A 12,762-nucleotide genomic window follows, 5' to 3' on the forward strand; every position below is an offset into this window, starting at 1 on the left:
CAGGTGGAGTTTGGAAGAATGACAAGAATACTATTAGTTGAGGCAGAAAAGATGTCCACATCCTAAACCCCAGAACTTATGAATATATTGCCTCCTGTGGTAAGAAGGATTTTGCAGATGTGATTAAGGATCTTGAGATGGGGAGAGTATCCTGGATTATCCAGGTGGGCCCAGTATAAGCACAAGGATCCTTAAAGTGGAAAAGGGATACATAAGAGAAGGTCAGTGTGATATAAAATGAGGACTCAGCCCACTGTTGCTGGCATTGTGGATGGTTGAAGGGAACCACAAGCCAAAGAATGCAGATGGCCTCTAGAAGCTGGAAAAGGCAAGGGAACAGATTCCCTCCTAGAGCTTCCAGAAAGGAATACAGTTCAGCCAACATCTTGATTTTATTCCTGAGAGAGCTGTGTTGGACTTCTAACCTACAGAGCTATATAATAATAAATTTATGTTGCTTAAGCCTGCTAAGTTTGTGGTGATTTGCTACAGAAGCGAGAGAAAGATAAAACCGGTGGTTGGGGGCTGTTAGCAAAGGCTTGAAGAATAGCGAATGAACAGGAGAAGGTGGAAAGGCGGTAAAAAAAAAAATCATCAAATGCTAAAAAATGTAGGACCTGAATTATGCAATGAAGGAATGCTTAGCAATACTTTTGCCTGTCATAAGAGAAGATAGAAAATAAACCTTACGAGCTTACAGATATCTTAAGGAGATTTCCAGGCAGAGTGGTGAAAGTATCAATTAACTTTTTAAAAAAGATTTTATTTATTTATTTTGAGAGAGAGAGAACAAGAGGGAAAGAGAGCAAGTGGGGGGGGGAGGGGCAGAGGCAAAGAGAGAGAGAAAAATCTCAACCAGACTCCATGCTGAGTGCAGAGCCCGACTTGGGTCTCGATCTCACAACCCTGAGATCATGACCTGAGCTGAAATCAAGAGTTGGATGTTTAACTGGCTAAGCCACCCAGGTTCCCCATCAATTAACTTTTTATAACTACTGACGGTAATGTACAAGAAGAGAGAAATGAGCAAAAGAAGGAGCTGTTCAATTTTAAAGAAGAATTTAGAGGGAACATTTCCAACCCAGCACTTGTCATTTCTTATGAAAAAGGAAGCATGTATAACTGAATGGTAGAGCAGACTGACGGGAGGATTCAAGAAGCAAGGCAAGTGATGGATTAGAAAATCACTACCAGAGGGATGAATTGAACTACAATCAAGGAGTATTCCTTGCCCTTAGTATGGGTGCTCTGACAATTTTAGCTCTTGTTTTCCTGCCCCTTGCCTTTTGACTGGGAGTGTCCGTGTGGTTTTTCTATCCTAGAAAACCTGGACTGAGAGGCCACTCCCAAACAGCTACACCTAAGGAACAATATCCTGAGGACTGTTATCCTGATTTAGACAATAAGATACTGAATTTAAACTTATGTCATAATGGAATGATATTTTTAGAGTCCAGGGTGAGTATATTTTTGCATATGGGTTGGGCAAGAATTGTGGCCAGAGAGTGGACAGTAAAAGAGAGTCTTCAAGATGGCCCCCAAACAGTTCCTCACTTCCTCTACAAGCATACCATTCCTCCCTACAAGGGGTGAAGTCCATTTTCCTTCCTCTTCAATCTGGGCCGGTCTTGTAACTTACTTTGACCAATAAAATGTGGTGAAAGTAAGGCCTGAGTGTTTCTGCTTTCATGCTCTTAGTTTCCTGAGTCATCATGTTAGAATTCCAGGCTACCCTGATGGAGAGAGGGACCATTTGGAGAGTCCCTAGAGATACCACAGGGAAAGAAAGACCACATAGGGAAGAACTGAGATACCCATCAGTAGCATCAAGGTCCCAGACAAGTGGGAGAGGTCTTCTTGAACCTCCTAGCTCAGCTTAGCTACCATCTCAATGAAGCCACATGAGTGATTCCAGCTGCCACCATTTTAGAGCAGAAGAGCCACGAGTTAATCCACAGAAACATAGGAAATTTAAAAATCATTGTTTCAGCCATTATGTTTGGGGATGGTTTTTTACATAGCAATAGATAATTGATGCAGCAATCTTTTTGTTTGTAGAGGAGGGGTTGAGGAAAAAAAGACTTAATGAAGAAAAGACCTGTAGAGAGCTGGAGGTTAGAGATTGCTTTTCATTTTGAACATGCCTCTGTCTTCTTTAGTTGGCTGGTGGTATCTTCATCAATACAATTTTCTTAAAAATTTCGTGAGCCTTCTATAGCAACTTAGTCTACTCCATTAGACAAAAATCAGTTCTGTAAATCACTTTTAGACAGGCCCCTTCTACCATGGGCTGAGATTCAGGGTGCTGTTGAAAATGCTCATAGTGTTCTGTAGCCCACAGGGCATATGAGGCATTGCTTGGCATCATTCTAAAATCTTAAAGGGTCTGATAGCCTCTGATTTATCATAACCCTGAGGCCATGTTTTATTTTTTAATTTTGGTACCTTGGCTTTTTATCTTTGCCCTGAGACTATTTATACCGTTGAAAAAATTTTTGTGGCTGGTCAAGTTGGGAATAAAACTGGTAGAGAACACTTCAGAGACTGTTCTGGATGCGCTCTGAGTTTATAGGAGGATATGACGTCTACATTTTTTACTTTCCTCTCTAGCTCATCATAAAGAACTTTGGAAGTAGTACTTTTGAAAATGAATAGAAGTTAAACTTAGAGGTAATATCTATTTTGTTATTAAGTGCATTATAAACATTCATGATAATGAAATATGGTATAATCATAAACATCCGTGATGTTTAATAAACAACTGTTCATTTCTGAAGCAGAAAGGAACATGAATGAAAGTTCTGGTGAAATTTTTAAAGTGAAAGTGAATCATTTATTAGCATAAGAAATACTTTATGTTTGATTGTCCTATATGAAAAGTGTTGATTGCATCTGGTTTTCTGCCGGGAATTGAAAAAACAATTCAAATACTTACAAAACAAAATTTATCTTATTTATTCCCAAACATTAATAACTTAATGTTTACAACCTTATTATCAAGGGCAATGATTTCTTTTAACAAATATATATCATTGGCAATGCTGCAGATAGAATCTAAATTACTGAATCAAATTTTCTAATTTGATGACTCCTTTTCTTTTTTAACTGATTATACATTTTAGAATTTTATAATTACCCTGAATCTGAGAAGTAAATTGTTTTGTTACCTTAAGAGTTTTTTATTTTTATTTTTATTTATTTATTTGACAGAGAGAGACACAGTGAAAGAGGGAACACAAGCAGGGGGAGAGGGAGAGGGAGAAGCAGACTCCCAGCTGAGCAGGGAGCCCGATGCGGGGTTCGATCCCAGGACCCTGAGATCATGACCTGAGCCGAAGGCAGACGCTTAACGACTGAGCCACCCAGGCGCCCCACCTTCAGAGTTTTTAGAGTCTAGGTATAATGGATTGTAAGTATAATGGAATAAAAGCAATTCTAGATTTCTTCTATTCTCAGAGAAGGTTACCTAATTTTCTTTTTATCACTTATTTTAGGCGATTTTTTTTTTTGCCACAGTGATAGATTATTAAACATTTGCTATTGTAACCTCTTTTTCTCCTCCACTTTCTCAAGTAAATATTTCATGAACACTTTAGGAAACCTTAGAGAAAGCTTTAATACCTTAACACATGATAAGTTCTGATTTTAAAGCACTTTGTCTAGAAGAAAGGAAGAAAGGAAAAAAAAATACACTGACTGAACCAAGTGGCCTAATGTTTTATAATCTTAAGGGGGAAAAAAAATCCTTTTTTTCTTTCCAAGACATATTTCACTGAGAACATGTTTTTTGTATTTAAAAAATAGAAGCCTTTGTTACTTTTGGAACATACTTTTGTAAAGTTAAAAATGTTTTCCAAATTTAAGCCTGGACACCTCAATTTATTTTAACAATGGGAGTTAAGACGCTATTCCAAAAGTAAATTGATTTTACTTCTCAGATGAAATCAATGTACAGAGATATTTAAAGCTGGAACATGGTATCTCTAGAAATCCAAGCTATCCTGCTGGAGATGTGGCAGATCCTTGGAGACACTATGTGAAAAGAAAGGCTACTTAGGGAATAATTGAAGTACCCCTGTCAATAGCACCAAAGCCCCAGACAAGTTAGAGAGACCTTCTTGCACTTTCTAGCTCAACTTAGCCACCAGCTGAATACAGCCACAACAACAAACCGAGTTAACATCCCTGGAAGCAGCTATAGAAAATATTTAAACTGGCTACCACATAATCTTTATAGTAAGCAACCAGGTAGTTGACTGAATAGTTTTCATTGTCTAGTCAGTGATTCTGTTGTAATATGAAAGTAACCATACTTGACAGCTTTTACCATATATGAGAAAACTGGAGCGGTGCCTGGGTGGCTCTGTTGGTTGAACATCCAACTCTTGATCTCAGTTCAGGTCTTGATCTCAGGGTGGTGAGTTCAAGCCCCATGTTGGGCTGCACACTGGGTATGGAGCCTACATTAAAAAAAAAAAAAAAAGAAAAGAAAAAGAAAACTGAAGGTTTGCCAGTCATTGCTTTTTTCCCCAAGATTGCTAACATTAGGTCTTTAAATATATTGTGCACATTAAAAATAGTGAGTAGCATATTGCTCATTGAAGTTGGTTTGCAAATTGCTGAAAATCACCTTTTTATATCCATCTATTAGTAATAATAAGAAATACTTGGTATTTCAAATTTCAGTTTTCTAGCAAGCAAGGCATATCATTATAGTATATATATCATTCTATATAAAAGATTTTGATTATGGGTTGGTGAACAATTGATTATAATTAAATGATAACCAATCAGAGTCTTTTAGGGCCAGTGAATTTTTTTATTAAGTTTTTAATTTTAATTCCGGTATAGTTAACATATAGTCCTATATTGGGGTGTGTGTGTGTGTGTGTGTGTGTGTGTGTATATATATATATATGTATATATATATATATATTAGTATATATCAGGTGTAAAATATAGTAATTCAACAGTTCTATACATCACTCAGTGCTCTTCATGATAATAGAGGCAGTGAATTTGAATCAAGAGATGCTGCTTTTTCAATCTACCTGTATTAAGATCTTCTTTTCAAGGTGCAATGGATTGAATGTTTTTGCCCCCTTCCCCAAATTCGTATGTTGAAATCCTAATTCCCAGTGTGATGGTATTAGGAAGTGGGGCCTCTGGGAGGTGATTAGTTCATGAAAGTGGAATCCTCATGGATGGAACTAGTACCTTCATAAGAAAAGAAACCAGAGAGATAATCTCTCCTTATATTGGTCTGAACTACACCACATGCTCACTCAAGCTAATCATTGACAAGGGTAGCTCAGTCAGTACTTGCCTTTAAACTAGACTGACTTCCTTGAGGAGGTACATATCTGAATGAAGTCACATTTTGTTATATAAACAGAGAGGGGAGGAGGAGGGTTGATTAATATTTTTCAAACTTCAGGTTGCAACCCATTAGAGGATCATGAAATCTATTTAGTGAAATATAATCAACATTTTACAAAATGAAATAAAATGAAATAAAACAAATGATAACTTCATCATACTTAATAGGTGCTAATATGGTTTGTGAAACTTATGTTTCAATTGTGTGTGTGTATATTCAGTATGATGTAAGATGAATTTCTTAGCGCAGGTCAAAGTAAAAGAGTTTGAAAGCCACTTGAATAGACAGCCAGCTGTGCCCGCTATAGAAAGTCCTCACTGGTCTTCTGAAAATTAGTTAAGGGAGTATCTGATCTGATTCTTCCCTACAAGACATGAGGTTTACCAGGCAAAAGAGATCCAAAAGTAAAAATTTTCTACAATACATGGACTATCTAAAATACATAGGCTTATGTAATTATTTAAAAACAAACTACACAATAATAATAATAAAAACTGCCATCTAATGAGAAATTATGCACCTGGGATTTTACATACAATCTCTTAATTTTCTCAGCATCCAAAGATTATGTATTGTCCTCATCTTAAGATGACAAAAAGCAACCAAACAAAGCTCATAGGTTAGTAATTTGGTGAAAGTTACCTAAGCAAATAAGTAAGAGAACTTGGATTTAAATTTAGGTCTTTCTGATTTAAAAAAGCTCAAGTTTATTGACTACATTAATCTACCCCCACCCCCAATGCTCAAATGCCTCCAATTTATCACCATAACAGCAGTTTTGTTCTATGGAACAATGACAGTGTAAATTTAAAGCCATTCTGAAATTATGCAAACAGAAGCAACCACAGAAAATATTTCATGTTTAACAAAGAAAGGAAGAAACCCCACAAATTTCTAAGTAATTAAGGCTTTTTTATTGGTGATTTCAATGTGGACTCATTGATTATTTCCCTTATTTCTAGTTGAAATTTTCCAATCAGTGAAAGAAATGGCGTACTATGTTTTATTCAAATCTAGTCATATGGTACAACCATTCTTCTATTGTAGACTATTGGATGAGTATTTGTGTTGATATAATAAGAAATTTTGTTCCAACCATAATTTTTATACATGAAATATACATCAGGAGATGAGCTGCTTATATATTTAGAATTGTTTAAAGTTCTTATTTCATTTTTTTCTGTTATAGATTTAGAGCCCATTTATCTGCTTGAAAAGTTGGATACAAATAGTTTTATTACTAAGTGCTTTAAAATAAACAACGTTGGGGCACCTGGGTGGCTCAGTCGGTTAAGCATCTGATTCTTGTTTTTTTACTCAGATCGTGATCTCAGGATTGTGAGACTGAGCCCTGCATTGGACTCTGTGTTGGCATGGAGCCTGCTTAAGATTCTCTCTCTCCCTCTCCCTCTGCCCCTCCCTCTCTAAAAAATAAATAAATAAAAAAATAAAATAAAATAAGCAATGTTTCCCTCTTGGTGCCTCAAAGACCTTAAGACTGCCAAACCTTCCCTGTTTCACCCACTAAAAAAAACATGTACTACATGTACATGTACCAGAACTGTAGCACTATGAATATATAATGCAAAAAAGTAAAATTAATAATAAGTAACTAATGAATATGTGTTCACTTTACCAAAGATGTAGTACTATCTGACTAGAACTGTGGTTTCACCTTCTAAAATTAGAGTTGGAATGGATGTATACTGCTAACATTTGGGAACCTGATCTTCTGCCGTTATCAGCAATGTTAATCTTGAGAATTCTTCCTCCTCATTTGTATTGAAAGATTAATAAATTCAGTGTAATTAAGATCACTAAGATTATGCAAGTATAATTTTTAATTTTCCTGTTGCATGTTAATTGACCCAAATGTACAGAGCATATTGCTTATAACAGAGTTATAAGAAGCTAACATTCTACTAGAAGCTTACCTGCCAAGAATACAATGCCCATTTAAATACCACAGCCAAAGGGAATCTATCATTCTTAGTGGCTTATTTAATATGCTTTAAGCCTGTCTGGCTGCTTCTAGTTATCTAACTTATTCTCAGATGCTACTGTCCATGAGTAATTGTTATACTTTTGAGGTATCAGGCCATGTTAACACCACCCAGAAGAACACGGTTTGAAATGTAAATTTATTGAAAACCAAAAGTAGAATACATTTGAAATCCAAATTGCACATTTATTTATTCAACAAATATCTATTGAGCATCCTCTATTTGGCAGATATATCCACTATGTTTGTGACTGTTCTTTAAAATTTTGATTTCCAAATGTTCATTATTAGTATTTAGAGATATGATTTATTTTGTGTATTGATGTTATATACTGTGAATTTGCTAAACTCACATATTATGTGAGTTTTGTTTTGTTTTGTTTTAGGTTCCTTGGGATTTTCTGCATAGACAACCACATCAACTGTGAATAGACAGTTTTGTTTCTTCCTTTCCAGTAAGTATGCCTTTTATTTATTTATTTTTTTCTTGCACACTTGAGTTGGCCAGGACATCCAGTATAATGTTGGATAGAAACATGAGAACAAACATTCTTTCCTTGCTTCCAGTATTAGGGGAAAGCATTTAAACCTTCACCATTAAGCATGATGTTAGCCTTAAGTCATATGTGCATATGCATGTTTACACGTTACCCATTATGAGGTTAGGGAAGTTCCCTTCTATTTGTAGTTTGTTGAGTTTATATGTAGGTAATGAATGGAATTTGAACTTTGTCAAATGCTTTTTCTTTTTTATCTGTGAGTTCTTTCTTCTTTAATCTGTTGAAATGGCAAAATACAATTTTCTAATTATATTTTCTAATGTTGGACTAGCCTTGCATTCCCAGGATAGACTCCACTTGGTTGTATTGTATTATCCTATTTATCTATTGTTAGATTTGATATATATTTTGATCAACATATCTGGTATGTTGAATATATTTGATATATTGCTAGTATTTTGTTGAAGATTTTTGCATCTCTATTTGTGGGGTATGTTGCTCCATAGTTTTTTAGTTATGTCTTTCTCTTGTTTTGGTAACAGAGTAGTAATAGCCTCCCAAAATGAACTGTGAAGTGTTCCCTCTTCTTGTGTTTTATGGAAGAGTTTGGGTAAGTTTGTATTTTTTCTTTCTTAAATGCTTAGTAGAAATGACCAATGGAACTATCTGGGCCTAGAATTTTCCATTTTGGGGAAGTTTATGAGTAAAATTCAATTCCTTTATAGATATAGGAAAATTTAGGTTAACCAACCTACCTTCCTTCTTTCCTTCCTTCCTTCCTTCCTTCCTTCCTTCCTTCCTTCCTTTCTTCCTCCCTCTCTGTCTCGTTCTCTCTTTCTTTCTTTCTGTGAGGTTTGGCAGTTCATCTCTTTAAAGAGTTAGTTCTCCATCTTGTGTCCCTCTGTGTACACCTAATCTCAGCTGGTCCCCTGAGACCCCCTGAGCGCCAACCCTATTCCCCCCGTGTGGTCCCATTTCTGCTCCAACAAGATGAAAGAAACTATCATGAACCAGGAGAAACTCACCAAACTGCAAGCACAAGTGTGTATTGATGGGAAAGGAACTGCTCGCCAAAAGAAGGTGATTCATAGAACGGCTACAGCAGATGATAAAAACTTTAGTTCTCCTTAAAGAATTTAGGGGTAAACAATATCTCTGGTATTGAAGAAGTGAATATGTTCACAAACTAAGGTACAGTGATCCACTTTAACAACCCCAAAGTTCAGGCATCGCTGGCAGCGAACACTTTCACCGTTCCAGGCCACGCTGAGACAAAGCAGCTGACAGAAATGCTACCCAGTATCTTAAACCAACTTGGTGCAGACAGTCTGATTAGTTTAAGAAGACTGGCTGAAGCTCTGCCCAAACAATCTGTGGATGGAAAAGTACCACTTGCTACTGGAGAGGATGATGATGATGAAGTTCCAGATCTTGTGGAGAATTTTGATGAAGCTTCCAAGAATGAAGCAAACTGAATTGAGTTAACTTCTGAAGAAGATAAAACTTGAGGAAGTTACTGGATGCTGCTCTTTTATATTATAAATGCTTTTAAAAATTTTGTTCATGGATCTGAAAAAATCTAGATCTCTAATATTTTTAAGCCCAAGCCCCTTGGACACTGCAGCTCCTTTCAGTTTTTGCTTATACACAATTCATTCTTTGCAGCTAATTAAGCTGAAGAAGCCTGGACATAAAGTTTGAAACAACTTTAATAAAGTTCTTTGCCTAGGGGAAAAAAGAGTCCAACTCATCTGACTTGTGGAATTTATGGGCATTGAGGTGTTCATAGGATACTCTTATTATACTTTTAATGTCTACAAGGTCTATAGTTTTCTATTTTTTCTTGATTAATGTAGGTGGAGGCTTATCAATTTTATTGATTTTTCAAAGAATAAACTTTTTGTTACCTTGATTTCTTCTACTTTTTATTTCAATTTTACTGATTTATACTCTTATATTTATCATATTTATCATTTACTTTTTTGCTTGCTTTAAGTTTAATTTGCTTTTTCCTAGTATTTTAATATTGAAAATTAGATTATTGGTTTGAGATCCTTTTTATTTTCTAACATAAGCATTTAATGCTATAAATTTTCTTCTAAGCACTACTGTAGTTACATCCTATAAATTTTGATATTTTGTCTTCATTTTCAATCAGTTCAAAAATTTCCTTTGAGACTTCCTCTTTGACCCATGGATTATTTAGAAGTATGCCATTTAATTTTCAAACATTTGGAATTTTCCAGAAAGTTATTTATTTCTAATGTAGTTCTTGTTGATCTGAGAACAAATCATTTTGTTCAATTATTTTAAATTTGTTATGATTTGCATTATGACCCAGGATATGACGTATCATTATGAATTTCCAGGAACACTTGAAAAAAATGTATGTTCTGTTGTTGTTGGAGTTTCCTTAAATGTCCAGTTGGTCGATGGTATTGTTTAAGTGGTCCATAATCACTGGGAGAAATAGATTGTAGTTGGCTTACTTCATCTTGGCAAGCAGTGGAAATTTAAGTTGGATTTTGAACCCAGATTTTTTTTGTTAATATTTTCATTATGCTATAATGAAACATTTAAAACCTTTTCTAAAAGCTCCCCAATCCCTTATGTATTGTGCAACATAATTCTTGATTTTAAACTCATCTTTATACTGTAAGTTTTATTTTTGCTTAGAAGGGAAAAGTCAAAATCTACTTAGGAAATGTACAAGAACATTGTACATTGTACAAATGTACAAGAGTGTTTCTTGTTTTTGTTTTTGCAAACAGACTTAAAACATTTTATTTCATTGATTGCTCATTGCAAACAGGTTTTACATAAGTTTCCTAGTATATGCAAATATTAAAGGCATGCCCTTTTGACTCTTTTATTTTTTTAAGTTTTTATTTAAATTCCAGTTAGTTAACATACAGTGCAATATTAGTTTCAGGTGTACAATATAGTGATTCAGCACTTCCATACAACACCTGGTGCTCATCACAAGTGCCCTCCTTAATCCCCATCACCTATTTCACCCATCCCTCTCACTCCCTCTCCCCTCTGGTAACCCTTAGTTTGTTCTCTATAGTTAAGAGTCTGTTTTTTGGATTGCTTCTCTCTCTCTCTTTTTTCCCTTTGTTTGTTTTATTTCTTAAATTCCACATATGAGTGAAATGATATGGTATTTGTCTTTCTCTGACTGACTTACTTCATTTAGCATAATGCTCTAGCTCCAACCATGTTGTTGCAAAGGGTAAAATTTCATTCTTTTTTGTGGCTGAGTAATATTCCTCATATAAACATACATACATACCCCACATCTTTATCCATTCATCAGTCGATGGACACATGGGCTGTTTCCATAATTTGGCTATTGTAGGTAATGCATTCACTTCCTTTTGGAAAGTTTACTTTCCCTTAGCTGTAGAGGGAAGACTGAGGCATAGTGGAGGAAAGAAATCTATTAAACTACTGCATCAGGTACTGAAGTTGAGCTTTTATTCACTTCTGGCTGCCTACTCTTCCATGCTTTCTTCCATTCATTATGAGTTAGAGAGGCAGGTTAGAACAGTGTTTCTCAATCTTTAAAAAAAAAAAAGAAAAGAAAAAGAAAAAAACAACAAAAAGACATTCTCTTTTCACAGATATAAATATCTTATACTCTTTTTATATTACATTTAAATTTTCTAAATAAATAAACATTTTAACTTAAAGGAAATTTTCAGGAATTTAGGGTATTTCCCCCCCAAATTCCTCATGTTCCCCTCTCCTAAGATTCAAATACATTCCAGGGTGAGACACCTTATGTTGGAAGTACAAATCATTTCTCCCCACCAGATTCATCAGTACCTGTTCATCTGGGGATCCTTTGGCAGTCTTCTTGTTCTTTAAAGTCTTGTTCACCCTAAATGGTCAGATTGTGGCTCATCTGTATATCCAGAAATAGAGCAGTTTCCACTACAACTGATAGTCTCCTCCCTTCCCCCCTGTAAACCCATGCCTTCCAGAAAAGAGGACACAAAGAAGCCAGCTAGTTTACACAAAAATGTGTGAAGGAATCACCTGTATCACAACCCATGAGGACAGCTAGTAACAGGTTAGAGATGGTTGGCCAAGGGCTGAAGTCCAGCAAACTCTTGAGGACAGGGTAGGCATTACCAGCAGGTCACTAATAATGAGAAACTTTCTTCTTTGTGGTTTGTTATGGAAGTGAAACCATATTGGCTCTGCTTCCAAGTCTGCCATCATTTAAACAGAGCCAGCAGAGAGAAGACCAGACAAATCTATTCTTTAACAGGTATCTTTCCCAACATATTTGAAATAATGGGAAAAAGTAACATGACATATTATTTCAATGGGTCATATAAACCCAGTTCTTTTTTCTCTAAGTTGTTTTTGGATCTTGAGTATATTGACTGTGGGATGATGCAGGATATTTCAAAGAGTTTTCCTAGAATCCCTATAATGTTATATAAAATATGAGTAAGGTTTATAGAGGTACGGAGAAAGAAAGGCAGCAATAGAAATAGAAGCGAGGGAATGAGCAAGGAAATGGGCCACAGCAAGAATGAGAGTGTGTGTGAGACTAAAGTCCTGGCATATTTTAAGCCTGAGATCAGCATTATTTCTTAATTGATCTCTTTGCTTCTATTTTCATCCTCCTCTGATTGAGCCCCTTCCATGGCAGAGTCAGTCCTTGCACTGCAAATCTAACCATGATGGTCCTTTCTTAAAATTCTTTGGAGGATGAAGTCTGTTCATGATCTGACCCCAGTCCTCTGCTTTAGTCTCACCAACTGCCACCCTTTATCTTATGCCTAGGTGATTTACATTTCCTTTCAGTTCCTGAAAACACTGGGCTATGTCATTCCTGTTTGCTTTTGCATTATTCTCCCTGG

At 35.7% G+C, this 12,762-nt stretch overlaps 1 pseudogene; it reads left to right on the forward strand.

The window, feature by feature from the left end:
• The first annotated feature begins 8,887 nt into the window (after positions 1–8,887).
• LOC110583981 lies at positions 8,888–9,357 on the forward strand (annotated as a pseudogene).
• Positions 9,358–12,762: the final 3,405 nt, after the last annotated feature.

The sequence above is a fragment of the Neomonachus schauinslandi genome, chromosome 9 (assembly GCF_002201575.2).
Source record: "Neomonachus schauinslandi chromosome 9, ASM220157v2, whole genome shotgun sequence".
Taxonomy (NCBI): domain Eukaryota; kingdom Metazoa; phylum Chordata; class Mammalia; order Carnivora; family Phocidae; genus Neomonachus; species Neomonachus schauinslandi.